At 40.2% G+C, this 27,980-nt stretch overlaps 1 pseudogene; it reads left to right on the top strand.

Moving 5' to 3' along the window:
- The first annotated feature begins 6,179 nt into the window (after positions 1-6,179).
- LOC119542947 overlaps positions 6,180-27,980 on the top strand; it is a 33,793-nt pseudogene continuing 11,992 nt past the window's right edge.

Here is a 27,980-nt window from a genome sequence, read left to right on the forward strand (position 1 = left end):
GGCCATTTTTTTCCTTAAGCACTGTAAGTATTTTAAGTCATTGCCTTCTTTTTTTTTATTTTTTATATTTTAAACTTCATTTATCAAAAAAAATAATAATAAAAAAAAAGCATTTCCAAACAAACGAGCAAAGGAATAGGAAAAACAAATATCCTAAAATAGCTTCATTTCTTCCAATATGCTCCTACCATACCACAAGAAAATTAATGAACCATAGTCATTCCTGAGCATTCCCACATCTTAATGATATGGGAATCAACCCATTGCCTTCTTGCTTCCATGGTTTCTGATGAGAACTCAGCACTCAATCTAATTGGGACTTCCTTGTATGTAACATGTTGCTTTTCTCTTGCAGCTTTCAGAATTCTGTACTGTCCTTTGCATTTGATAGTGTAATACATATATGACAGGGTGCATTTTTTCTTCATGTTTATCCTGTTTTGTGCTCCTGGAGCTTCTTGGATGTGCATATTCATGCCTTTTGCTAAGTTTGGGAAGTTCTCTGTCATAATTCTTTGATTATTCCTTCCGTCCCTTTCTCTCTTTCTTCTCCTTCTGGGATTCCCATAACACATATATTGGTGTGCTTGATGGTGTCCCATAGCTGTCTTAGTCTATTACCAGATTAATATTTCCTTTTCCTTTCTGCTCCTGGCCTGACTTATTTCAAGTGTCTTGTCTTCATGTTCACTGACTCTTTCTTCTGTCAGTGCCAATCTGCTCTTGAAACCCTCCTTTGCATTTTTCATGTCAGTTACTGTGGTCTTCAGCTCCAGCAGTTCTGTTTTGTTTCTTTTTAAAATTTCTATCTCTTTACTTAGACTCTCATATTGTTCATTCATTGTTTTCATGAAATCCTTTAGTTTTTTTCTCTGTACTTTCCTTCATCTCCCTAAGCCTTTTTAAGATCATTTTTTTTAAAAGGCTTTGTTTGGTATGTCCACATTATCATCTTCTTCTTTGACGTTTTCTGTATTTTTAGTCTCTTCTTTGGATGGGCTATCATTTCCTGTTTCTTTGTTTGTCTTGTACTCTTATCTTACACACTGTACATTTTAATATTTTAAAATGTTAACTCTGGGGTTTACTTCCTGGAATGTTTGTTTCTTGGTTTTGTAACCTGCTATGATAAGACAGGGATTTCTTGAGCAGGAAGGTCTGCCCAAGGTGAATAAGTATGCAGGGTTTTCCCTGTCTTTCTGAGCCTCTGTCTTGTACTAGGCTTTTGCTTGTCAGTTGTTTTGAAGTTCCCCTGCTTGCAGGTGTTTGGTTCTCCCCTCTTTCCCCAGGAGACAGACCTCCCTCTCTCGGGTGTCTGACACAGGCAGGCCTGTATCCCAGACAGCCTACCTCTGTAATTTTTTACCCTCCTTTTGTTGTCTTAAGCTGCTTTCACCTGGAGGGCAAATCCTGGGAAGAGGGTCACCCCAGAGAGGATTTTCCTGGCCAAAACAGGGCCAAGAATCCATGAAGGGGGTGTTGACCATCTCCAAAGTGCCCTGGGAAGGGGACCAGGAAGGGCACCCAAATCTTCTTTGATGGTTCCTCAAAGCTGAGCTTTCCTGGCCTGCCCAGCAAATGCAGGCCTTCAGCTGGCTGTCCCTTGCAGCCCTGAGGAGATGCTGTGTCTTTAAATCTCCTCCACCTCTGTCCCTGTCTGGGGAGGCTTGAAACAATGGCTGCCTTCAGAGCTGAGAACCAGTAATCCAAATTTGCTGATAAAAAGTCGTGACTAGCAATTGGCCATGCCGTCCACTGTTCTTAGGAAAGAGGGTTTTTGTGTCCCTTTCTGTTACCAGCAGCTAGCCAGGGACTGAACTGCACAGCAACCTGCCACAAGAGTGGGAGATGTGCACAGCAGCTCTGCGTGCGGAGAGAGAAATTCGCAGTTCTTTAATGTAATTGATCAGCCTCTTCCTCCCGCTCTTCCTTGTATGCTGTACAGTGTTCTTCTACTCTGTTCTCCTACTCTGCCATCTTACCTGGAGGTCCTCCGACTTTCACTTTATTTTGAAAGCAATATCAAGTTTGAAATGGGAAGGTAAAAATATTTTCCAAAAATGATTTCTTGGTGTGTGTGTGCATGTGTGCACACATGCATGTATGTGTGTGTGAACAGAGGGGAAGAGGATAGAATTGGAAACCACTGGTGGGTAGAGGGTGCAAGGAAGTTGGAATTGTTATTTTCGTCTGCTTTTTTTCCCTGAGGTGCTAAATTTTAGAACAGCACTACTTGTTCCTTAATTAATGATTAAATAAATTCAATTCATGATTTAACTTAATTAAACAACTAATGAATTTGTATATGCAGGAATCATTAATATGGTGTTGGAGGCAGGTCTCTAGGGCATGGTTAGCTTGGTTCTGCACAGCTCAGTAAATAGTATCTAAAGCTAAATGCATGTCTCTTTGCTTTATTTACTATACCCTTGCTCTAGAGTTTCTTCCTTTTAGCTGGAGTTAGCTATATGCTCTTGTCACCCTTTAAATATGAAGATAACATTTCCAGTGCATTTTCTAAGGAATTTATATTCTGAAATGTATTTCCCAATAGTGGAAGTCACTATTGTTATTTTTTTAGCTATTTAGGCTCATCATAGAGATGTTCATGAGAATCTAACTTTAGGGGGACAAAATATAATCTTGTTATATTTTTAGATATTCTCATTGAACCTTGAAGGTACAATCCCATCTCACAAATTCAGTTTAAAGGCCACTCTGCAAAATAGGAAATTTGAAAAAGACATAGAGTTTTCATTACTTTCAAGTGCAAAGCCCTTACACTGGGATAACTAAGCATGCATCTCTCTCTCTCTCAGGGAGGAGGGAGATGATGTTTTAGAATAAAAGGAAGAGAAGGAAGGGGAAAGGCAAATGACACATTGCAATTTAACATCTGTCTAGTGCTTTAGACTCATTTGCTCACTTAAGGTATTTTCATTCTGATTTTCAAGGAAGAAGCCAAATGAAGTAAACTGCCCAAGGTTACTGAGCTAATATGCAGCTGAGCTGGAATTGCTCCCCATCTCTGTCTGCCACTCCACACATTTAAACAGTGTCTGGCCTGCACTTCTAATATACTTGGCAATAGTTTGTTTTCTGAAGTAGGCAAACATTTCCCTTGAAATCTCATTGGCACTATTAATTTACTTAGCAAATCATTTTATCCCTGAGTAATACAAAGGAAAACTTTAGTGATTCCCTGCCTGAATTATCACTGACCTCAAATTGATGGAGTCTTATTTAATAATCTAAACCAAAGAAATGGAAGCTGTATAAATAGGTTATTCTAATAGTGCAGGTTCACCCTTAAAATAAAACTTTGATGAGGAAAAGCAAAGAGAAATTGGGAAGGAATGCATTTGTCAACACGGGAAAAGCAAAGCTATCAGTTGCACACTTGATGTTTTAGTTTGGGGAATATATCAAAACCACCACCCAGATACTATTTCCTTTCTTCATCCCATGTCGACAAATTATAGGATTGTCTGATTTTAATCTGGGGAACATCTCTCTATGCTAGAAAGTGAAAGTGAATGGATTAAAATGACTCAGTGGAATCTGTTTTAAACCTGGGCTGTTTATTGATTGTTTGTATCTTTTTTCTTTTCTAAACTGTGCCTTTATCTTGAACAGACTCATGGCACAAACGATGTGAACTTAGTTCTTAAACTTAGGGAATGTTTCGTTTTGCATTCATATATATGGTCTTTATAATTTGTAATTATTCAATCATTTCTTTATGAGTACCTAGAGAGAAATTCTCTGAGCTCTTGGGACCAGGGAAATCTGTACCCTTGAGTAAAAAGTAGTTTGTTTTAATCTTGAGGACAGCATGACTCTGACAATGTCTCTCTTTGTTTTGTCTCTTAAAGAGCTCAGGGGAAATTTAGTGTCCAATTCTTAGTAACTACATATGTGACCTCATGACATACAAATTTCATACAAATGTATGCCCGGCTAGAACCTATTTTCCTGCCTTTATTTCACTTCTATGCAATTTTCCTCAACCATATTTTTAAAATTCTGCCATAATGGTAGGCCAATTGAGAAAGAGGCCTTGGGCCATCCAAATATGAATTTGTAAGGTGATTCAAAGCCTTTTTTTAAGTGAGCAGGGTTTACATCATATACATATATACATATATATCTTTTGGCCCCTTCCTTCCTTAAATGGAATATTTTGGTGAGTGTGCTTGCTGGCTTTGATCTGCAAATTCACAATGATTTCTTTTTGCTTTTAGATGAATATCCTTGCAGGGTTGGAATTGAAGGAGGCTCTTCCTTGCTATCCCCAGGTCGTGTTCCACTTAGATTTTCACAGGATGAGTGAATAATGGTGATAAAAACAATGACTGTCAATTGGTTAGTGTCCACCATGTGCTTTACCAGCATGAGGTTATCTCTATCCCTCATAGCATACTTGAAACCTATGATTTAACCATTATTTACAAATGAAAAACCAAAGCTTAGAGAGGTGAGGTAACTTATCCAAGGCTATAATTATAAATGGTGGAGGATACTCACTCATCATGTCACAGTGAAAGCTCTCTGGTTCTTGTTTTTCCTCTTTTCTAATTTTCAACAAAACACCCAATTTGTCCATTAATATGGACCCCAATTCTTAAGTCCCCATCATGAAATTTTCAAGACATGTCAACACTATGACTGAAGGGCAGTATCATCAGTGGATCTGTTCAGGCCGTGAACTGCACAATTGTAAGAAGTGCCATCCACAGAGACAGCAAGTTCTCCACAATGTGAATGGTGTCCCCAAGTGTTGTTCACTGCACAACCTGCACAACCAGTCATGGCTGCCCTGGGAGAAGGCATTCTCTCCCTGGGGTTCCTTTCTGTTCTTGATGGGCTGGGGTGGGCTGCCCTGATATTGTATAGCCTGAGCTTCTTCAAGGACAATGGCTCCAAATAAGTTTAAACATGACCCAGAAATGCCCACCTATGTTTTTTCCTTCCTTTGTGATTTTCCCTTTGAAGCTAAATGAAATACAGGTAGCTGGAAGAAAGTTGTAAATATAAAATGATTCAGTTGTCATTGCTCTGACAGAGGACATAACTTGGATAATCATGTCTTCATTCATTGAAGCAAATACTGGTAGGAATGTCTGGCACCTCTTTTGTTTTGCTGAGGACACTGCCCAGTGTCTGTTGCCTTATTTTCCCCACTTGCTTTATGTTTGTGTCTTGTGGAGATGTCAAGAATCTATGTCAGCACCATTCAGCTGCCCTTAAAAGGAGACGTCCAAGTTAGAATGTGCGTCCATAATATCTGGACTGATTTTTTTCTGTCTCTTCTCAAGCACAGTTGTGGGACATCCACACAGCCTCTTTATTTTCTATAATGAGAAAAGGAGAAAGGCAACCTAGAGCGCCAAGCAAGAAGAGGTAAATCAGTGATCTCTGAATGTATTCCCAATACCAAAAGTGCATTAGTCACAAAATAACCCACTCATGTAATTTTGGAGTGTCTTCTAACATTTTCCATGTTTATTAAACCCAAAGTACACCCCTATCATTCATATGAGCAGAAAGCATTTTGTAATGAATACCTAGCCCATCTGGCTTTATGATCCTTCTCTGCCCCAAATAAGCTGATAATACAAACCAAAGGCACACAGTGGTAAAGCATGCAGGCACAAGAGGGAACTTAACAGCAAAATATCAATATTATCCACAGGCCTGTGGTGAACAGATCTTAAAATCAGAATTTAGAAGGACTATAGTTAATGGTACAAGTATAAGAATGTTCTTTCATGGGTTATAACAATATATGACAAAGTGGTAATAATACTGTGGTATATGGGGAAAAAAATACACCTAATGTAAATTATGGACGATTAATAGAACTATCTCAGTAATCTTTCATCAATTGTAACAAAAGTAACTACTGTTAAAAAAATACAGTTGTGTAAAAAGTGCTATCATCAATGGTAAATAATGTTCACACCAATGCAAAGTGTTGGTAGTGGGGTGGTGTACGGAAATCCTGTATTTTTTTATGCGTGATCATTTTGTAAACTCATAAATTCTCGAAGAAAAAAAAAATAGTGGACCTAGGATGCAGAGATCTGGGGTCCTGGCCACTGGGCAGGCAGCTGGGGGGCCTGCAGGCTCAGGGCTGGGTTGTACCACTGAAAGATGGGAGCCATGCCATCACCAAGATGTTTGCCAAGGCCAAGTATAAGCAGCGAGGGACACTCTTGGCAGAGGACTAGCTGGCTCAGATATCAAAGCAATTGGAGAGTTCAAGACCATCCTGGAGGAATTTGCCAGCAAACAAAAACAAGAGATCTGGGAGAATCCTGAGGTCTGAGTGCAGCTCCTGGACATGTGTGTCACCATTGGGATGTATCCCCTGGGCTCTGGAAAAGGATTTGGCTTGCGATGCTGGGCTGGGGGATTTCTACCAGGAGATGGGTGTCCAGATAATCAAAGTACACCTGGCCCTCAAGCTTAGGAATGGATAACTCTGGAGGAACTACATTAACAGGTGTTAAAGGGAAGGGGCAAGTTTGCCCAAGACATCAGCCAAGACAACCTGATTGGGACCATCAGGAAATCAAAGGCACTTGGCACTGGCTTCGGCATCATTCTTGTGGGCAGATGGAACTTACCCCATTCGGTCTTGTCCAGCTGAGCTCAGTATGGTCATGTCGTGGTGCTGCAGCTGGCAGAGAAGAATGAATGCATGACTGTCAGTGAAATCAAAGCTGGTCTTAAATGGGAGGCACAGCAAGAGGGGCAAATGCTGGAACATCTGCTGAAGGGGGGGCTGGCCTGGCTGGACTTGCAGACCCCCAGGGAGGCCCACTGCTGGCTGCCCACTCTCTTCACTGGCCTCTCCTCCCAGGAGGTGACAGCCAAAGAGACCAGAGACGCCTCCCCTGGGGGTGTGGAAGGGAGCTCAACAGCAGGCAGGGAGAAGAGGTAGAAGCTATTGGTGAGTACGACCTGAGCAATTCAGTTTAAAAAATAATAGGAAAAATAGAAAAAAAAAAGTGCATGTATCATTGGGATGGATCTTAGGGGGAACAATATGATAATTTCATATTTAGGCAGGGAAATGAGATGATGTTGGTAGCTTTTCTCCTTCTCAATCTACAAAGGTTTTGGGGTGGGAGTGGGGGATAAATGGAAGTAGACACAAATTGGGTAAGGAACCAGTCTAGTTTCAGAGAGTGTATGAGATGACAGATGGGTCTGTCACCTGGTGTCCTAGAAGCAAAATCAAGACCTGCCTCACTGTGTCGTAGGGGGCATGGAAGAAGGAAAGGAAATGACACCAAAAGGTGGGAGACTTCTAGGTGCTACAGCATTCTTCTGTAAGCTGTGCAGCCAAACACCTTCGGGTCCTGGAAACTTGATCATCATATTCTTATTGATAAGGTGCCTCCAAAACCTTTAACAATGAACAAGGAGATCTGCTAACAATTAGTGGATATAAAAAGAATGGAATTCAAACTATATTTATTTTACTTTGCAATTTACTCAAGTGTAAATGAGACTATTGCACTGTGGGGTTCTGTTATCTCTTTCTATTTCCAGTTCATTAAGAAATTGGTTTAAAATATTTTCTTTAAAAAAAAAGAGGAAAAGAAGGAACAGAAAGAAAAGGAAAAACTCATAGGTAGAGGTGGCTAAGAATAGTCTCTATTTGGGTCTGGGTTTCTGTTCCTGTCGGGTTGACCACATTTTGCCGACCCTTTCATGTCTGCCAGTGCTATTCTTGGCCCTTGTCTGTTTGTCTGTCCTTGGGAAGCATGTTCTCATCCAAAGGTCTCCAACCTCAGCCCACCCTCAAAGTGAACATCAGGTATAATCTTTATCAGTTGTATTTTTAAGTCGGTTTGCTTCCTCCATTATGCTCTGCCAAACAACACCTGATGCTAATCACTCGTTCTAGGGAATTCTTGCTTCATGTCACTCGTCGCTGTAGTCCTGCCATCTCACATCCTGCTCGGAACACGGTGCATCTGAATCTGTTTAATAACAAAAGTAGACGATGGCCGTGATGTATTTATTTATGCACCGAAGGCTTATTTGAATTCTTGGTTAAGTCTCACAACAAGCCTATGGAATATGTCTTACAGTTATGCTCCCACCTCCAGACAGGGCTAGTGAAATACGGAAAGGGGAAGTGTCAGGTGCCAGTGAGGGCTGGGATTGAGACTCAGGCGATCTGAGGATAAATCCCACCGTCTTAGTCACAGTCTCTTTATCATTGTGTTAGCTTCGTTTACTGCGGCCATGGAAAGAGTTCTGTTCTACATCTTTGCTTGGACTAGCAACTTCCTTAATAAGGTCTGAATTGAAAACAGACTCTCCATTTGGAACAAGCATGTGTACAGGATTCTCCTTCTGTGTATCTATTGAGATTTAGCTGATTAAAGTATCCACAAAGCCCTATAGGATGTGTGCTATAAAAGTACCTAGCACAGTTGGAAAGAACATTAAATAAGGACTGGCTCTTTTTAGTTGTAATCCTTCGGTTGCTAGAGATAATGTTACATTTGTGCTGCATGATATATATCCAAGGACCTTATTTTTGCTTGTTCCAGGGCCATTTACTCGTTTTAGGTATCTGATGAGTATTCATAGAAATGATGTCGATGGTGTTGCCCTTGACACTGATGCGGCCAGTCATTTCCCCTTGGACCCCCGAGAAATTGGATCATCATCTAAGGTACATGTCAAATCAACATATACGGACTGTGACATGGTGCACACAGCTCCTAAGTGCCAGAGTTGACTCCATCTGACAGCTCAGCAGGCCGAGCAAACAAGAAGACATCTGCTCGGGTGAACTTATAAACATCGAGGTTGATGCATAACATGAACACTTCTGAAGCCCTGTTTCATGCTCATGTCGGAGGACAGAGTCCAGCAGTTAGGTCAAGCAACAAATATTTCCCAGGAAGAACATGTATCCCTGGGAGAGTTGCGAGTGCATTAGAGCTCATTTTTCTCTGGCAAAACATCCATCATCCTTATGAACAAATTCAGAGAAGATGATGTCTTTCTCCGGATGAGTTCAGACCAGAATGAGTAAACCAGGCTAAGAATACACAGTGGGAGCCGCATATATTTTTTAAACTATCTATCAAACCCACTTTGACCTTTGGTTTTAAGGAATCAATTATGACAGAGAAAATCCGCATCCATGTTGTACAATAAAACCATGAAGCTGGGGAAGGTTTCTGCAATTCTGTAATTCACCGTATCCGAGTCTCGGCTCTTCACCCTATCTGTACTTATTTTATCAAAAGGTGAATAGCTTCACAAATTGTCAGTGTCAGAAACTGTAAGTGCAGCAGCAACAGCTCCCAGACAAGGCAACCTTCCTTTTCTCAGTAGAGCTCTCCCAAACCTAGTAGGACAAGTGATTCTAAGATATGTTCTGCTCCCAATGTTTTCAGCGTGGCCAACATGTTCTGCAGAAACAAAATGCTCTGGAAACGATTTGAAATTATTTATTTAACCTCAAAAGATGTATAGACATGATTCGGCTCTATGTGATTGCCTAAGGTAAAATTAAAACCAGTTATTTTAAAGTGAGTAGAGAAATCCACATATTGATATTACTTTATAATGGTTATCTATGATAGTTAATATCAATATACTTAGTCATAAAGACTCATGCCTGAAGCCAGAGAAGGTTCACACCAAATTTCTCATAATATCTCTTGGCATTTAAATATGTTACTGATAATATATTCTTTTTCTGAGACAGAGCTCTGGGGTTCTCTGCCTGCCTTGAAGCCTGGTTTTAAATACCAGGTTTTGGTGATGTTTCTTTTCTAAAGACCCAGCAAGAGATTCTAATCTGCACATTGATTTTTACCAGTAGAAGAAAAGGAATTATAATCAACCACATGCAAAGTGAAAAACTCAACGCTGCCTTAAGCTGAGTGCAACTAAATTAACCTAGAACAGTGTAGTCGACCAAAATGTGAAAAATTAAGATTTAATGGACAAAATAAGTTTCTTCTTTCCTTTTCTTGATCTGATGTAGTTTCTATTAAAAGTTTCAGAACAAATGTTGACCAACAGGGCAGAAACTGATATTGAAGCAAAAAGCAGTTTGGTTAAAATATTCCTGTTCTTACTGTAAAGCCTCTCTTAGACATACAATTTTGTGAAATACTTGAGGATACCTTACCTGTTAGGCTTTCCAGAACCTTCAGAGACAGGTCACATAAATATGCTGTTTATTTTATAATAGAAATGAGAATTAAGCTGACCCACAAGGTCTTATAAAAAAAAAAAAGGAATATCCTTGATCTGAAATCTGTAAATTAGAATTCCAGGGAGGACTTGATGTTCATGGCAAATCTGTGGCTCTAGTAAAATTTGGTTTTTAATGAAAGAGTTTTTGTTTTGTTTATTAGGGCAAGGGCTCTGATTCCTAAACAAAGTGCCCCTACCTCTTTTTAGAAGATACGGAGAAAATGGCTGGGAAACCTTGATGCTTCCTTTCACAGCCCCGATCATTTTTTGGTAGCTGTTCTTTGTTTTAATTTTCAGTTCTCAAAGAGCACCTACAAGATAACGGATGGCGATCAAGCCTGTGGTCTGAATTCCAGCTGCCCAAGGTCAAGTCTTGGCTTCCAATTTCACCAGCTCTTTGACCTTGGGCAAGTGAGGACACTATACGAATTTACTCCACAGGTCTGTGGCGAGGATGGGAAGGTCCATGCATTTCCTAGGCTAGACGATTTGATTGTAAGCAAAAGAAAAAAAAATTTGGTCTCTTCCTTTATTGCATTTAGCCTTCCTATTTATTTTTATGCCATTGCACTGGCTCAGATTTGTGGAACAATGTTGAATAGCAATAGTTAGAGCAAGTGTGTACCTTGACTTTTAAAATAATGGGAATATGTATTCTTAATATTTCATTTTTAAGTATTTTAAGTATTATTCCTAGCTTGCTGAGCATTTATCATCATGAGTGGGTGCTGAATTTTATCAAATGCCCTTTCAGCATCCATTGGGTTCGGGGATTGTGTGAATTTTCTCCTTTCATTTGTTAATTTAAGTCAATTACATCCTTAATCTTGCACTCAAATCATATTTCTGGAATAAATCTGACTTGCTCACAAAGGAAAATGACTTGGCCCTTCTTTTAATGTGCAGTTAGATTTAATCAGTTTATTTAGGATTTTAACATTTATGTTCACATAAGATGGCCATTAAAATATGCCAAAGACAGGTCAGCTAGCAGAGCAGAGATCACATTTGACAATGACTATACGAAAAGGTTAGTAGGTATAAAATAGAAATACCCAAAGGTTAAATGAATTTTTCATGCTCAGACAACATGGATTCAATGTACTGTTGTCTAGAAATATCAGTGAAACTCTGGACATCAAGGGCAGAGAGCAGTTTCCTTTTTTTGATGTAATGCTCATGGAATTCCTTGTGCAGTTTGGTTGCTGAAAGTCAAGTCCAGAGAAGACCTAAAATGACTCAGGGGGTGGAGGACTGTCCTTTGAGGCAGACAAAAAATTATGCCTTGGCTAGGAAATGTTTAAAAATGAGAGTATATCATTTAAAAATCTGTAAACATGGACCAAGCAAACAAGGACTTAGTGGAAAATTTTGGAATGTGGGTGTACTGGTTTGAATCTATTATGTACCCCCAGAAAAGCCTATGTTCTTTTAACCCAATCTTGTGGGGGCAGACCTACCGTGGGTGAGACCTTTTGATTAGGTTGTTTCCATGGAGATGTGTCCCCTTCAAGCTGGAGTCCACTATGAGAAGATAAAAGGCAGAGACATTTTTAGAGAGAACTCAGAGAAGCTAAGATATGTAATCCAGAGTTTGCCCCAGGAAGAAGCAAGCAAGGACCCACAGGAGCTGAGACAGAAGCCCAGAGACATTTTGGAGAAAGCCACCAAAACCAGAAGGTAAACCTGGGAGGAAAGGTTCAGCAGAGCCGGCCATGTGCCTTCCGTGTGACAGAGGAAACTTGGATGCCATCGGTCTTTCCTCAGAGAAGGTATCTACCTCTTGAGGCCTTAATTTGACATTTTCATGGCCTTAGAACTATAAATTTGTGAACTAATAAACCCCCATTGTAAAAGCCAATCCATTTCTGGTATATTGCATTTCGGCAGCTTTAGCAAACTGAAACAGTGGGCTACCACACTTGACTTGGATCTACAAGAAGTGGGTCCAAATCCTGGACCTTTTACTTATAGGGATGCTTAAGCTGGAGTTCCATGGATGGGTTTGGGGGACTCTACAAACTCAGAAAATATACTGAAAATTCATGTGTCTCTGTGTTTCTCTGGGGTCAGACTCGCTAGCCTTTATTAAAAAATGAAGTGTCACTGACTTACTAACTGTTGGACCTTGGGTGTGTAACTGGTTCTCTGAACTTTTGCCTGTCTTATTTATAAAATGGAGACAATCAACTCTAAATACTTCAAAGACTAGATGGGGACTCAGATAAGGCCTCAAACTATGAAAAGCCAAATGTAAGTATATATGCATTTTGTTGAAAGAGGTGTTTTCAGGGTAAATACACAGTGGGCCATAAAATCTTATAAATCATTTACCTTGAAAGCTGGTTTATGAAAATGTTCGACAAATATTTAGATACATGTAGGTACCCCAACTTCAGAAAAGTAGGGTTCTTTCAAAAAATTTGTATATATAGTTGCCTTTCCCCAGAAAGCCCCACTATTATTAGTACAATAGAGAGAGTGTTTGGCTGGATTGACCTTTTCTACCAACTACAATATTTCTGAGGCTAAAGAAGACATTTCAGCAACACTTCCTGATTAGTTAGTAGCAGAGTAAACACATGTCCATCCTTTAATGGGACACAGTGCTGAGACTACTGGAATTGTAAACTTTCCGTGAAAAAGATTAAAAGAACCTTTGGATGGGCACTCTCCTTTGCTCTGTCTCCTTCATACTCTTCACTGTCTTTTCCGTTTGGTCTAAGTGGATTGGTTGCTTGAGGGTCTTAAGTCAGAAACCTCAGGTTTTGAAGGGTCAGCTTTGTTTCCTTCTTGTCTAATATCTGGGATTCCTGTTGGAATTTATGAGGGCTACGTCATTCCATCTTGTGATTTTGGAATATCAAATAAGGAAGTCCCCGGTCTGCCTTTCGTTACACGTAATGTGTTTCTCAACGGAACTCAATTGCAAAATTCTGAATAATCAAAGGGGATTAGGGTAATGATAATCATGTCCACTGTTTTTACATTCATACTTTGCAATTCTCTGCATTAAATTCCGTTTTATGAAATGGTTTCAATTCGCTCCCCCAATCAGATTTATCTCAGAAGTGTCAAATTAGTAGTAAAATAATTTAGAACTATTAAAGAGAAAAATTGTCTCTTATGTCATCATCAGCCTGAACAATAGCAAAATGACTGCTACCAAAATTCTCAGTGCAGTGAGTATTGAGGCTTAAAGGGGAGGAAATCACTTGTACTAGAAGACAAGTAAATTATAGAGTTGAAAAGAACAAGCTGATTAGATATCCAGCCAGTAGAATGCGTTTTAATAGAAGGGGTGGGGGTGGTACTCAAAGTATAAATGTAATTAATATTGTATTACTTTAGGGGAAAAACACCTAAACTTTTTTCAAAAGAGATAAATATATAACACTTGTATATTTGGGTTATATATGTATGTGTGTGCATTTGTATCTGTGTATACATATGGACAGAGAAAGAGAATGAAATGACAGCATTAATATTTGTTAAATGCTTTCTATGTGTTAGGTACTGTGCTTAGGGTTTTATATGCGTATTTACTTCAGTTAATCTATTATTGCTCTCATTTTACAAAAAAAGGAACTGAGACTCCAAAGAATTTGACAGCTTTTCTAAAGTATCCCCAAAGCAGAACTAGCATTTGAAAGCCAAGTTTGTTTGTGTGCAAAATCAAATACTCAAATAAAGGAGTTTATGTATTAGAGCTTTAGAATGTAAGAGAGTTATTGAAAATGGAAATCTTCTATTAGAAACTACCAATAAAACATGGCTAATACTGGTCTGTTCTCCTGCCTGAAACTGAGCTCTTTGTCTTCAGGGAATCCTGTTCTTATGTTGTCTCTTCCCCTTCCTTCCAGGTGGCTGGGGAAAGGAAAAGTCAGCCAAGACTTCACTGTAGTACGTTTATAAAAATATAGAACCAGACCCAAGGCAAAAATTGCTGAAGAATCACCTGATTCGAGTTGGTGCACATTCGAAACCATTTTTTCTGACTCCACATGCCGCCTTTCAGAAAGCTGATGTAGACACGTATGGATAGTTTGAGTACAAAAAGCATGTGCCATATGATCCTATTTTTAAAAGAAGGTTTATATGAATCCACAAGAAAATTTTAATTTGGAAAAAATGTACATAAAAATGTGGGAGTCTTGGGGCTGGCCCCTATGAAGCTTGTTGCTGCAAGGAGAGGCTTAACCTGCTTATAATTGTGCCTAAGAGTCTCCCCCTGAGTGCCTCTTTGTTGCTCAGATGTGGCCCCTCTCTCTCTCTCTCTCTCTCTAGATAAGTCACCTCAGCAGGTGAACTCACTGCCCTCCCCCCTACATGGGACCTGACTCCTAGGGGTGTAAATCTCCCTGGCAATGCAGGATATGACTCCCAGGGATGAATCTGGACCTGGCATCGTGGGATTGAGACCATCTTCTTGACCAAAAGGGGGATGCAAAATGAAATGAAATAAAGCTTCAGTGGCTGTGAGATTCCAAATGGAGTCAAGAGGTCACTCTGGTGGACATTCTTACACGCTATATAGATAACACGTTTTAGGCTTTAATTCATTGGAAGAGCTAGAAATAAATACCTGAAACTACCAAACTACAACCCAGTAGCCTTGACTCTTGAAGACTATTGTATAACAATGTAGCTTACAAGGGGTGACAGTGTGATTGTGAAAACCTTGCGGATCACACTCCCTTTATCCAGTGTATGGATGGATGAGTAGAAAAATGGGGATAAAACCTAAATAAAAAATAGGGTAGGATGGGGGAGGGGTATGGTGATTTGGGTGTTCTCTTTTTATTTCTATTTTTTATTTTGATTCTGATTCTTTCTGGTGAAAGGAAAATGTTCAAAAATAGATTGGGGTGATGAAGGCACAACTATATAATGGTACTGTGAATAGTTGATTGTACACCATGGATGATTGTATGGTATGTGAATATATCTCAATAAAACAGAATTTAAAAAAATGTGGGAGTGTTAATTTCTGGCTAGCCAGGTTATCAGTTAATAGGGTTTTTTTTTCTTGTTGATTTGTATTTTCTAATTTTCTAAACTATAAGTAATACCATGTAGTAAAATTTTAAATTTTAAAAAACAATTCAACAAACAAATATTAAGTGTCTACCATGGGTCAGACATTTTGCCAGGCACTGAGGACACTAGGCAATGAGAGCAGGGGGCTCTGCTCTCAAGCAGTGTTCAGTCCAGCAGGGTTATTCCCCTTTAGCTCTCTTTATGGAATCAGCCTGTTTATTTCCTTTGCATCGTTCATTTATTGCATGTTCATTTGCTTGTTTTCAGTTGTCCTCCGTAAGAATGGGACTTTGTTGGTCTTGTTCACCTCTGTAGACCCAGTGCCTTGGATTGGCACAAAGGAGGGCTCTGTAAATATTGTTCAATAAATGATCAAGAAATAAGAATGTGATATTTTATCAGTGCTGTGATACAAACATATACAGGCTAGAGTGGTATTATGGGTTGAATGGGGTCCCCCAAAAGATATGTTGAAGTCCTAATATCCAGGATCTTGGAATGTGAACCCATTTGGAAACTCCTTACAGGTTGAATTAGGCACGTTAAGATGAGATCCTGCATGAGTGGGTTGGGCCCTTAAGCCAATATGACAGGTGTCCCTTTAGAAAGGGAGAGAGACAGACAGACCGAGAGAAGATGGCCATGTGACTACAAGGCAGAGACCAACAGTTATGCCCCAAGCCAAGGAGCGCCAAGGATTTCTGGCCACCACCAGAAGCCAGGAGAGAGGCATGGTAGAGACCCTTCTTACAGACTTCAGAGGAAGTGTGACCCTACTGACCTTGACTTCAGACCTCCAGCCTGCAGATCTGTGAGATGAATTTCTATTGTTTTAAGCCACCCAGTTTCTGGTGCTCTATCACAGCAGCTCTAGGAAACCAAGAAAAGTGGGTGGCTGGAAGCAGGGAGGGAAAATTCAGCAGGAAACTTAGGGGTGGTGATGCAGCGGTGACTTTATTTGGGATTTGATGCCTGGACTAAGCAGTATAGTAAGAGGTGAGGAGGGGAGGGAGGGCAAATAAGCAGACAAAGGAAGCTGAGGCACTGGCCAGCTGGGAGTAGTTAGGAATTACAAGAGGAGAAAAAGAAGAGGGGATATTGCAGGGAAATGCAGCCTCTAGAATAGTAGGAAATGTCAACGTTGAGCTTTTGCAGATGCAAAGACTAAGAACTAGATGCACAAAATAGGAAGCTTAAATAAGAAACTCACCTGCGTGTGCAGAACGGGGGAATCAACCATTACAAGAAAACCCAGGGAGGAAAGAGTTCCAGAGCAAATCAGAACAAAGGAATGCCAATGAAACACTCTTACCTTTTACATAAAAAGAGAACAAGTGCTTATTTCTGGGTTGTGGGATCTTTGAGAGGTTTTCATGGACTTTTCTTATAGATTACTCATTTCTTTTTTTCTAAAACAAGAGTGCACATTATCTCCAGATCTTTAGTAAGAATATGCTTGAAGAGGACGTATCAGAAACCCACTAAAGAGGTTACATAGTTATACAAATATTTAGTGAAGTGTTTAAAAGTAATTGTTCAACCTAGAGATTCGATCATTTTCCAATAAATCCTTCTACATCCTTAACAACTCTCTAAGCACTAATATTTAAAAAAAAGACAGACAAAAAGAAGGAAGGAAGGAGGAAGGAAGGAAAGTAGGAAGGAAGGAAGGGAGGGAGGGAGAGAAGGAAAATCCCTCCAGATCTAACAATAAATAGACAGACACCTATGTAGTGTAAACCCTACCTGATGTACAAAACCAAGTGTCAATACTCCTTAAAGTACTTTGTCTCAACAAGCATTGTTTATTTCTGGGTGCTCTGTCCATTATTTCCACTTACTGAGATAGAGCACAAAGTTGCGTGCTAAAAAAAGAGTCAGAGGAATAAAAGAACTGCCTAATGCAGTAAGTAAAAAATGACCTACCTGGGGTCACTGAAAATTGCTCCTCCATTATGTTCTCACAAATAGCTTGTAAACCAATAGTAATCACGCAATGGAGCTCACTACTAATATGGAGCAAGAATTTTAATAGCAAACATTTTTTTTCCCTGAAGTACTTTACCAATACATAACAGATCTCCTGAGAATCTGAGCTGCCCCCTCTCCTTTTTGTGGAGAAACAAAAAAAAAAGAGAGATGGTTCAAAACCATTGTAATTTCACCCTAAATATTTCTGCTCTCATTTCTAACTTTATATCCTTTTAATCTTAGTTACTCTAATCCATGACCATTTATTGTGTCAGTGGTGCCAGAATCTCCTTCTGCAATTTCACATGTACAGTCTCTTTCTTTGGCCAATTCAGAGCATGTCGTTTTCCGGATGCATAACAGACACAATGCGCATTGCAATAGATGATTTTATGCCGCCGTTCCTTGTTTAATCAAATCAAAGCAGATATGGTTGATTACATGGACCACCACCCCCCCCCCCGAAAAAAAAAACACTACTGAATAAACACATTTGTTCAGGAGTAACTAAGCATTAGATAATATTATGCAATGTGGAAGTAAGTCACTGCCTGGCTTAATGTTATGGTTTCCATGGAAACTACCTCAGTGAAGGGTAAAGCGGTTCAGAAATACTGGTTTCTTTCGGTGCATAAGCAGAATACCTCCATTCTACTGGATGTATTTGGTGGCTTTTAAAAAAGTATTACACTCATTAGAGAGTGATCTTTGTTATTAATGAGTAAAAACATTTGGACTATAATCTTAGCAAGACAACAGGTTGGTGTTGGATTTCATAAATTCTTTGGGGATAGATATAATGTTCAATTTGAAGGAAGGAGAGCGCTACATGAATTTTACATGTGACATGGAGCATGGGAAACTTAGTTCCCTGACATGTAGAGTCCAAGTGTCATAGATATTTTTTCTTCTTTTCCAAAACCAGAGACAGCGACGGGGATCACAAAAAGCCAAAGTCCCAGCCAAATGCCAAACGCTGCAGAGGACAGTTCCTGCAGAAAGCAGAAATGATTAATTATGGGTGGGGGAGGAGGAGGAGGAGGAGGAAAAGAGCTTCAGTTTTGTATTCAGCTGGGCTCTGCTGCGCTCTCCATCCCTTTATCTGCTGCAGCAGTGCAATTACTGAGCAGGGAAAAAGCTGAGGGTTCACTGAGGAATGATCCCAGCCCAGTTCCAGCATTGTTGTTCTATTTTTTTAAATTTCATTTTAATCCCCCTGGGTTAGGTGAAGAGTAAATAAATATACAGATTCTTCTGAAATGCAAGTCACACCTTAATAACACTTAGAAAATCCAATTACTTTTTATCCTGTGCTTGAAGGGGAAATTCATTTCAGTGGTCAGTGTGTAGAACTGAGAGGCAGGAGAGCTGAATTCTGGTCTTGCCTCTTCATTCATTGCCTCCTAATGACTGAGGTGGGTTTTCCCTGCAGCCTACATTTTGAATTATAGGATCCTTCGAGTTTCTTCCCAATCTGAAGATAATTTACCGTGGACTTTAACTTTTTAATTCATCTTCAGGGGTTCTTTGCCACCCGCTTCCAAGAAGGCTAATATGGAATAAAGAAACTAAGAGTTTATAGGGTACATTGAATGGACACCCACTGGGCTCTCTTCCAGATTTAGAGTTTATCCATGTGTCAACTGCCCTATATATTTTGTTATTCTCAAGTACAGACCCTCCTCATTTTATTTTAGATAATCAACCTCTAAGAGGGTTCCCATCCTGTTAAAATGTGGTTCATATTATTAGTCTATCATACAATAAGAGGAAAAGGGAAAGAGGCCACCTTTCTGGCTCTACCCTAGAAGTTGGAGCATGGCGCAGAGAGCACGATCTTAGTTACCCCGCAGTTCTAATGAATTGGATAACGCACCTTATGAAGCAATGACATGCAGCAACTTTGTCCACTGGAAGTTTTGACCCATTGGGTCTCTGGGAAGATTTCTGCCTCTATGATGCCCTCTACTTCATGAGCAAAAACATTGGCATGTGGAAGAGTGTTTGTCAAAGTAGAAGCCCTGGCAGGAGATCTGTCCTCTCTTTTTCATCTTCCTTATAACAGTGAAAGTAGAATGTTTACTGATACTTGGTTTGTGCCCAAAGCAGTTTATTCCTCCATCAGTAAAAGCACTTCAAGGTAGGTATTGCCATCCTCGTCTTAATCCAGTAAAAGCCACAGGCTACATGAGTAGAGCTGGCAAAGCAGGGGACCAACCCAGATTTCTGCCTCCATGTGCTTGCCAACACATTGCCAAACATCAGAGCAACTGCTGCCAAAGGTCTTCAGTTAAGTCATGAAGCTCCAACCGATCACCAGGCTCCCCCAGGAGGGTTATTGTAACAGTCAAAGGCCTTCTCCCAAACACCTTTTCTGGACATTACCTTATCTGAGTTAGGAAGAGTTCTGGTCTATGTCTGGAAAACACTTGCCAATAAAATGAAGCTTGTGAATTACGACGTATTTATGACCAATTATGACCAATACCTTCAACTTCATGCTCTTCCTTGGTCCTCTTCATCAACATTTTGCCCAGAAACAGGAAGGATTTTAATAATACCCCACTTGTATATAGTTTTTCACAGTTTCCACAGCACGTTTTGTTCTTTCACAACAGCCCAATTGCTGGTAGATGTTATGAACTTCATTTTACTTGTGTGAAAGCTCAGGCACATGTCAGCATAAGTCATTCACCCAAACTTAAAGAGCTAGTAAATGAATGAACTAGGACTCACACTTTAGTCCCATGTTTGTTTAGTCTCGTGTTTGTTCCATGCAAAATGTGTGATACTGAATCCCCTCGTGTGCTATCTGATAGGCTGTCTGATGGTTGAGCCACGGCATTAAAATAAAGACGCTGCTTCCCTTGCTTAACTAGGATGAGATCTTGCTTTCTTCATGAACACTGGTTTCTAGCATGGCATAGGAGAAAAATCAGCTCTAGTTTATTATTATTTCAATATAGTGGTTATTTACTAAGATGTTCTTTTATCAGACCCCTCCCCAGAAAATTCAATAGACTTGAGTGGGAAACAGAGGCAGCCTTATGGTGCAGAAATGAGAGTTTTGATTCTGATCTACTCCCTGGGAATTTTGAGGCCACCTCAACTCGTTTAAACTCCCAGCGACACCACAGCTTTCTTGTCTGGCCTGAGTGGAGTAATGAGGGTGGTTTACTGTACATAGGTGTAATAAGAAATAGCTTACAAAATTGGCCATGATGAGGTTTGCCTGACATAAAGAGGTCCCTGATTGCTTAGTCTAAAGGTGATCTATCTTCAGGCACTGGTTATCCTGTCTGAACTGCACACTTGTTATTCATATTATACTGGGGATTTGTTTCCAACATTCCATGAATTGTAATTTGAATCTCGGTTACCCTCCCCCTCCTGCTCTGTTCCCTACAAAGGAAGTAAAATGGCATTAAGATGTATCATAAGAAGAAGTTGATTACTACCAGTGTGCTCTTTAAGGAAGCTAGATTTTTCTTTTTTTAAAAGCCTTCCCCAAAATGGGTACTTAAGTCACCTACGGAATTCACAAACGCAGACCATTAACTGTTGCTGATAGACATCAGGCAAGCAGATCCTTCAGGAGGAAGGGGAGGCAAAAACAAACAAACCAAAAGAACAAAACAAAACAAAAAAACCATAGCCTAGTCTAGTATAGAAATCCATTCAAATTTTATCTGAACAATCAAAGGAAAAATCTTTAAATGATTCTGCCAAAACAAGTTATTTTATTCAGGCCTCAAAAATGACTAAAGGGGGAATGTAGGTGGTTGTTCCCTCGGATATTGTATCGTTTTCTTTGAATGGCACTTTTTAAGGAGACGAGTCCATATCAAGGATTTTTTATATGTGTCTTTCCCTTGAGGGGCTTTGGAGGTAGGAAGCTCAATATTTTTCCCATCAGCAGCCGTTCCATTGCACACCCACTTGTGGGATCTCTTCTACCTTTGCGATCAGCTGGGGATGTTGCTTATTTCCCCTGGCTTTGCTGAGCTGCTTGACTTTTCACCCTTCATGGGTTCCAGCGCTTTCTCATTGGCTTTTGGAATGATGCTGTCAGAAGATTCCTTAGATGGGAAGTTGGTAGCTCATTATTATAAAACTTCACTTCACTAAGAGTCCCCAGAGAAATCTCTGTTGAAAGGCACAGAGTGGAATATCATGTCCCAGCTGTGCTAAAAATGATGACTAAGAAGGGACAGATGGGCAAAGGAGATTTGACTTTCTTAATTTCTTAAAGGGTGTGTTTACGAAAGACCAGCTTTAGAGCAAGATGGACTTGGTTTTGAATCTTATTACCAACCTTTGACAGTTTTAGGGGAAAGATGCACTAAGACTTCAGATTTCCCTATATGTAAAATGAGGATAAAAATGCCTTCCCTGGCAGTGCTGGGAGGATTTGACATTTTATGAAAACCACCAAGCACAGCGTACGTACCAAATATTTATCAACTCCCATTATCCTTCATCACCAATAATAAGCAATATGTGTTTTTCAGGGGTCACTCAAAGCTCTTCAGATTGTGGTCTTCCTTCTCTAGACACTCAAGTTAGCACTGATACATATCCATGTGGAAAGGACAATTAGCAAACTTACAATCTGTGATTCTGTTTTATTATTATGGTCTAGGTTAAAGGACAGCAAACTGTGGCCCTTGAGCCAAATCCAGCCCCCTGCTTGTTTAGTTAAATAAAGTTTTATTGGAAGATAACCACGCTCATTCATTTACATATTGTCTGTGACTGCTTTTGTGCTACAACAATATAGTTTACCAGATGCAATCAAGCCTCAAATATTTACTATGTCATTTTACTGAGTAAAAATGGCCTGTCCCTGATTTAGGGCAATTATTTTCAAGTTTACATGAAAGTGTTGACTGATCATGACTCCTTGAGTATGAGATTTGCATAATTTGAATGCTGGTCCCTCCTTTCATGTCCTAATAGCCCTAAGAACCTGTGCCAGTTTGGATATATTATGTCCCAAGAAAAAGCCATGATCTTTTAACCCAATCTCATGGGATATTGAGATTAGGTTGTTTCTGTGGAGATATGACCCACCCAAATGCGAGCGACACCTTTGGTTAGGGTGTGACCTCTGATTGAATGTTTCCATGGAAATGTGGCCCTGCCCATTCAGTGTGGGTCTTAATTAAATCACTGGAGCCCTGTAAGAGCTCAGACAGGAGGAGCTTGCTGCTGCAGCCAAGAGAGACATTTTGAAGAATGCACAGGAGCTGAGAGTGGAGCTGGAACACAACCTGGGCTCAGCAGACACCAGCCACGTGCCTTCCCAGCTACCAGAGGCTTTCCGGACACCATTGGCCTTCCTTTGGTGAAGGTATACTTGTATTGATGCCTTAATTTGGACATTTTCATGGCCTTCAGACTGTAACTTTGTAACCAAATAGATCCCTTTATAAAAGCCAATCCATTTCTGGTATTTTGCGTAAAGGCAGCATTAGCAAACTGGAATAGAACCTAAGAAAGACAGAAGTTCTAGCTTCTAAATACTTTGAAAACAATATAGATCCATATGTAAGTATAGGTGATGAACTCTATAGCTGTTCTGCCAATCTCTTGGGAAATTTATTTGATTTGTGAGAGACCGTGTTTAATCATACTGTATCTTTAAAAAAAAAAAAAAATCGGCATGGCCTACTTGTTAACATTAGTTACCCAAAGTGCTGGCCCAATCAGCCTAAGACCATTAGGAACAAACCCCTGACCTGGCATATCCAGGTTTACTGACCCTGTGCAGTGAGGGGACTGCACACCAAAGCAACCATGGGGCAGCTCATCAAACAAAGAAAACAAAACACAGTTATTATAGGATTCTGGGGAATGGTGGACTCTAGATTAAATTTGAATTATGCAGTGTCTTGATATATTCAAAGCAAATCAGGGTAGTATCAAGAAGTCAGTATCAGGTCTAGACTGAAAAGTGGTTCCAGGGTCCTGTTTCCTTGGAAACAATAAAATTAAGATGTACATGAAGTGTTGTGCCCAAAAATCCCCTTATCTGAAGCTCTACATTTGGCGTGTGAATCCAGGCTGCTTCTCTGGGTCAAGAAGTAACTAGAAAGTGGGAGGTTTCATTCTGGCTGATGTAATTTCAAACAGCAAAGGTTTAGAGAGTCTATGATTTAGAGAACAAAGTTTCTCAGTGAGTAAAAAAGCAGCAGTCACTCAAAGAAGGGGTGGTTATGACCCGTTAGAATTGCAGCATGTCCTTGAGAGAAATAATGTTTCCTGTTAGCTTTGCAACTGGCTTTATCTGTGTCTCTCATTCCAGACTGATGAATGGTTCAGCGGATTTTCACGTTCTCAGTTTGAGCTAATTTTTACTTTCTCATCCAGAAGGTGGAGATAGTAAGGTTGGGGGGCGGAATTGGCACAGAGAGGAAAACAGGGAGGAGAGGAGGTGGAACAAAAATAGTGGAGAGCTATAGTCAAAGCCACAGGCAGACTGAAGGGAACTTCCCTACAGCCTCATACAATGCTAGTAAATAGTATCTAACTTAATAAATACATACTAAATAAGTGAATAATTGAATAATTGAGTGGTTGTGAAGTGTCTCCAACTCCCTTCACCAGTACTTGTGTTTACCCCATCAAGGAGTAATAACATTTTAATGACCCTAATAGTATTAGTTAGACTCTTAACATAGAATTTCATGATACCCATTTTAACATTTAACCAGAAAAATGGAATGGAAATTCTGAGAGCAAGCCATCAAACCTGTTATGCTATTTTTCCCTAGACAGTCACAGAATAATTTTAAGCTTATTCGTCATAGTAACAACTGGTGGGAATAATCAAGTGCTCTATGCAGTGAGAGTCTCACTGGTGATTTAAGATTAACAGATTTAAGAACCTAGGATTGACTCAATTCCCAGAACCACAAAGTTCATTTCCTGTCCTAATTCTGAATGACAGGATGTCCTAAATAAATGTCACAACTGGGTCAGGAAATGAACCCTGTGAGTCTAGAAAGGAAAAAGGTAGCAGTACTCAGATATCTGACATACGGCAGCATCATTACTTCCATGTGTCCCCCTGAGGGAAATGCGGGAGGCAAACCTAGGTGAGGTGCAGCAACTTCTCTAAGTGCTAACCCGGGTTCTCCCTGTCTTCTGTAATCTGAAAGATGAGGATTCATTGAAAGAAAGAGGTTTACGAACTTTCTATGTTCAGAGTGCCTCCAACTTTCAATTCAGAGATTTTCTTTTTTTATTAAATTCAGTTTTATTGCAATTCAGAGATTTTAATGCCCATGTTTTCTTTTGGCATTTGAAGACATTTCCTGCCATCATCATTGACTTTTCTTAGTGAAGTATTTTATTTCCGGGAAGCTATTGACCTTTACATGTTCACCTTTCTGCAATCTCTATTTTTCCAATTTTTCCACCTCTGTCTTGCACAAATCATTCGTTTAAACAACCTTTAAGTCTGGAATATTCCCTTCAGCCTCCATTCTCTTTCTCCTTCTCCTCACCTGGCTTTGTGAAGCCTGAGGGCTAGAACGAATCCTCACTGAGCAGCACCCCAAGGGCCTGAGAACTGGTACATGATTTAGCCGTACTTGGGGCAGGGATGGGCAGGGAACCAATCCCACTCCAGAAAATATGGACATATAGGAGATGCAGAGAGATGGGCAAGCGAGATTCTGAGTTGCATAGAAAACAGGTAAATCTACCACGGGGAGGCAAGCAGCTAACTGCGGGAAAGCAAAGGAAATGAGAATCTGCTTCCCAAGCACCCTGAAGTCATCTAGTCTAATGGGGAGAACCATGTCAGCACATGAAGCAGGGTGAAAACTGCAGCAGAATTAGACTTGATTAGAAGCAGCTGGGAGCAGAGAACGCTGCTCAAATGAGGGAAAAGGTGAACTGGTAAAATACAGTCTTACAAACTCAACTTCAATGTTCATCTAAAATAATTGTGTATGTAGTTAATAGTTTACGGTTCGCTAAAATAATTGGAAGACAAATATTAGGAGGGGGAAAAATACTAACCTATGGAAACTAGCACCAAACCTGAGAATAATGAAATCCGTGACCAGTAATCGTAGTGAGGATTTGTTAGGGGCAAATCCAATAACTTGCTTCCAATAGCTTTGCTTTCCCACAGCTAGCTGCTAGCAAACTCAAGAGCTTGCTTCTTTAAAAGAAATGCATGCACACAAACACACACACACAACCCACTGGAATGAATGGGTAAGGGGAACAGAGCAGATGTGATCTATTTGGGCTTTACTAAAGCACTTGTCCCATGAAATTTTACTTGTAAAACAAGTTCAAGTTGGCCAGAGGAACTTGGAAACTGGCTCCAAAAGCATAAACCAAGGGTCATGGGACTGATAAAAAAATGGCAGCATAAATAACCGAAGGAAGGTGTTTAGCAGAATGTCCCAGAGGACACTGGGAGGACTGAGTTTATTAAAAATCTTTATCAATGTGTTGGAAGAACCAGTCAACAGGATGCACATAAATTCTGCCAAGGACACTAAATTAGAGAGTGTTAGAGACAGCACAGAAGATCAAGGTCTAGTGCAGAGGGATAAATGAAGAGGTTTGAAGTGTGTGTGAGGAGGAAGAAGGAAAGAGCACATTGGGATCCATCTGGAGAAAATAGAAATCTGCTGATCTGTAGAAGATGGTTTGTGTGATCCTATAAAGGAGATGACAAAAGTAGGACAGAAGAGGACGGCCCCGGAGGGAGAGGAAGCAACTAATGAAGGATTTCTTGGTGATGCTGTTCAATGGCCAGCAAGGGAAGATCCAAGTTTTGTGGAGTTTATAAAATTTGGGAGACACTCTTTAATAAAAAGGCAAAAAGTCATGAATTTACAATTAGGTACAGGGTCTTGAAAGGAACAAGAGTAAATGAGGGGCCCAGAAAATTAAGCTCAGTGAGCTTTATGGTGAACTTGCCTATGGACGCCATGCCTGGCACCAATCAAAAATTTTCTCTTCCTGGTTTGGATGAGAGGAGAAGAGATGGAGCCGGTGGGCTGAGTGGATCACTAGTTGGGTAATGACTGAACTCTAAGTGAATCCAAATGCGAGTGACAAAGATTACTTGATGGTGTATAAACCACTTAAAGGCCTGGAATGGGGATAGAATGGTATTTGGAATAGGATGGAATTCTGGGGGTAAAGAGAGGGAATAAGTCTCGGTTTGCGTCCCGAGGGGAGCCAAAGGCTTGGAGAGATCCGCTTAGTTGACATTAGCAAGGAACTAATTGGTCTTTTCACATAGCCCCCCAAATAATTTATAACTATGTTTATGATAACAGTTTTCCTGCTCTACCTAAGTATCGTTATGGTGAGTTCTTTGAGGAGGAGCCTCTACGGAGGCTATCTAATAGCATATGCCAGTATTTTTTGTGTGTGTCCAAATCTAGCTAAATGCTCATTGATCCTGTTTCCTCTTCCTGGTTACACAGCAAGGCCATATTTCTCAATCTCTCTTGCAGTTAGGCTGGCACCAGTTTCTGGCCAATGGAATATGGGCAGGAGTGATGCACGGCAGGAGCTCCCCAGCAAGACCATGTTGAAGACGGAGGCATTGCAAAATGGAAGGAGTAATGGATTCCTGAAGCGCTGCTGGTGGGAAACCACTGAAGACAGCGCTCAGACCCATGTCAGACAGTGGCATGAACAAAAAAGTAAACCATTAATGAATTAGGCCATGGAGATGTGTTAGAGCAGCTAACATGACTTATCACAACCAAGAAATTGAAATGAAAGAAATGAGTTGCTTTGGCATCATTTAATCTACCTGGATTTTTATTTCATTTTAAGAGAAAAATTAAATGATAATCTCACTATCAATTGTTTCTGGAACATTCCTGTTCTGTACTCAACATTAGGGGTTTGTCTAGCAGTGGTGAAGTGCTTTAATCTTTATTTATGTATTTCAAGGCTTTTAGAGTTGCGTAGGAAAATCAAATGGATAAATAGATATGTAAAATAAATACATCTATAGGAGTTTCCCAAGGAATATCTAGGCTCAACGTAGGATACTTTGGTAACAAATAGTACACTTCCATTCATATGTACAAGTAAGGTTGTCTCTGATGCAGAAAACAAAGGTGGGGCACTCTGGAAAAGTGTATAGGAGAAAGCAGCTTAGAAATATGTTCAAAATTTCTAGAGAGATTCAGGTTGGAAATGGGCAAGCTATTTTAAACGAAAGAAGCAGGTAGACAGAAGGACTAAAAGTGTAAGAGGGAAGCTTCCTGCAGAGACACCCAAGCTGCAAACTCTAATATGGAATGATTTAGAACCAGAAGGGCTTCGGTGTACAGCAGGTAGAGACCTACGTTAGCAGGTGAACTAAACCTTTAGAATCATAGAGGACAATGGAGGTGAAGAAGGGTGTGCACATCTGTGTCTGTTTAATGCTCCATGTATTAAAGGGAGGAGGGTTTTGAAACTAGAATGTGTGGTCACAATGGAAAAGTACAAATGCAACACTGGGGGCTGGGAATGTCATGAGAGTGTTAATGACTCCTGCTTCTGGAAAGTGTAGTGGTTCATTGAAATGCTGAGTGATCTGCCAGGGAATAGCTTAAGGGAGGGAATTTCTGGTGGTGGGGAAGTGAGTGGGGGAGATTAGTGTGGGAAGACCAGGACCTTGCTGAAATTTATAGAGGACATTTAGATTGGAAAGAGGGTGCTCTGAGACAGCTTTTCCCAATGTA

Source organism: Choloepus didactylus, chromosome 8 (genome assembly GCF_015220235.1).
Source record: "Choloepus didactylus isolate mChoDid1 chromosome 8, mChoDid1.pri, whole genome shotgun sequence".
Taxonomy (NCBI): Eukaryota; Metazoa; Chordata; class Mammalia; order Pilosa; family Megalonychidae; genus Choloepus; species Choloepus didactylus.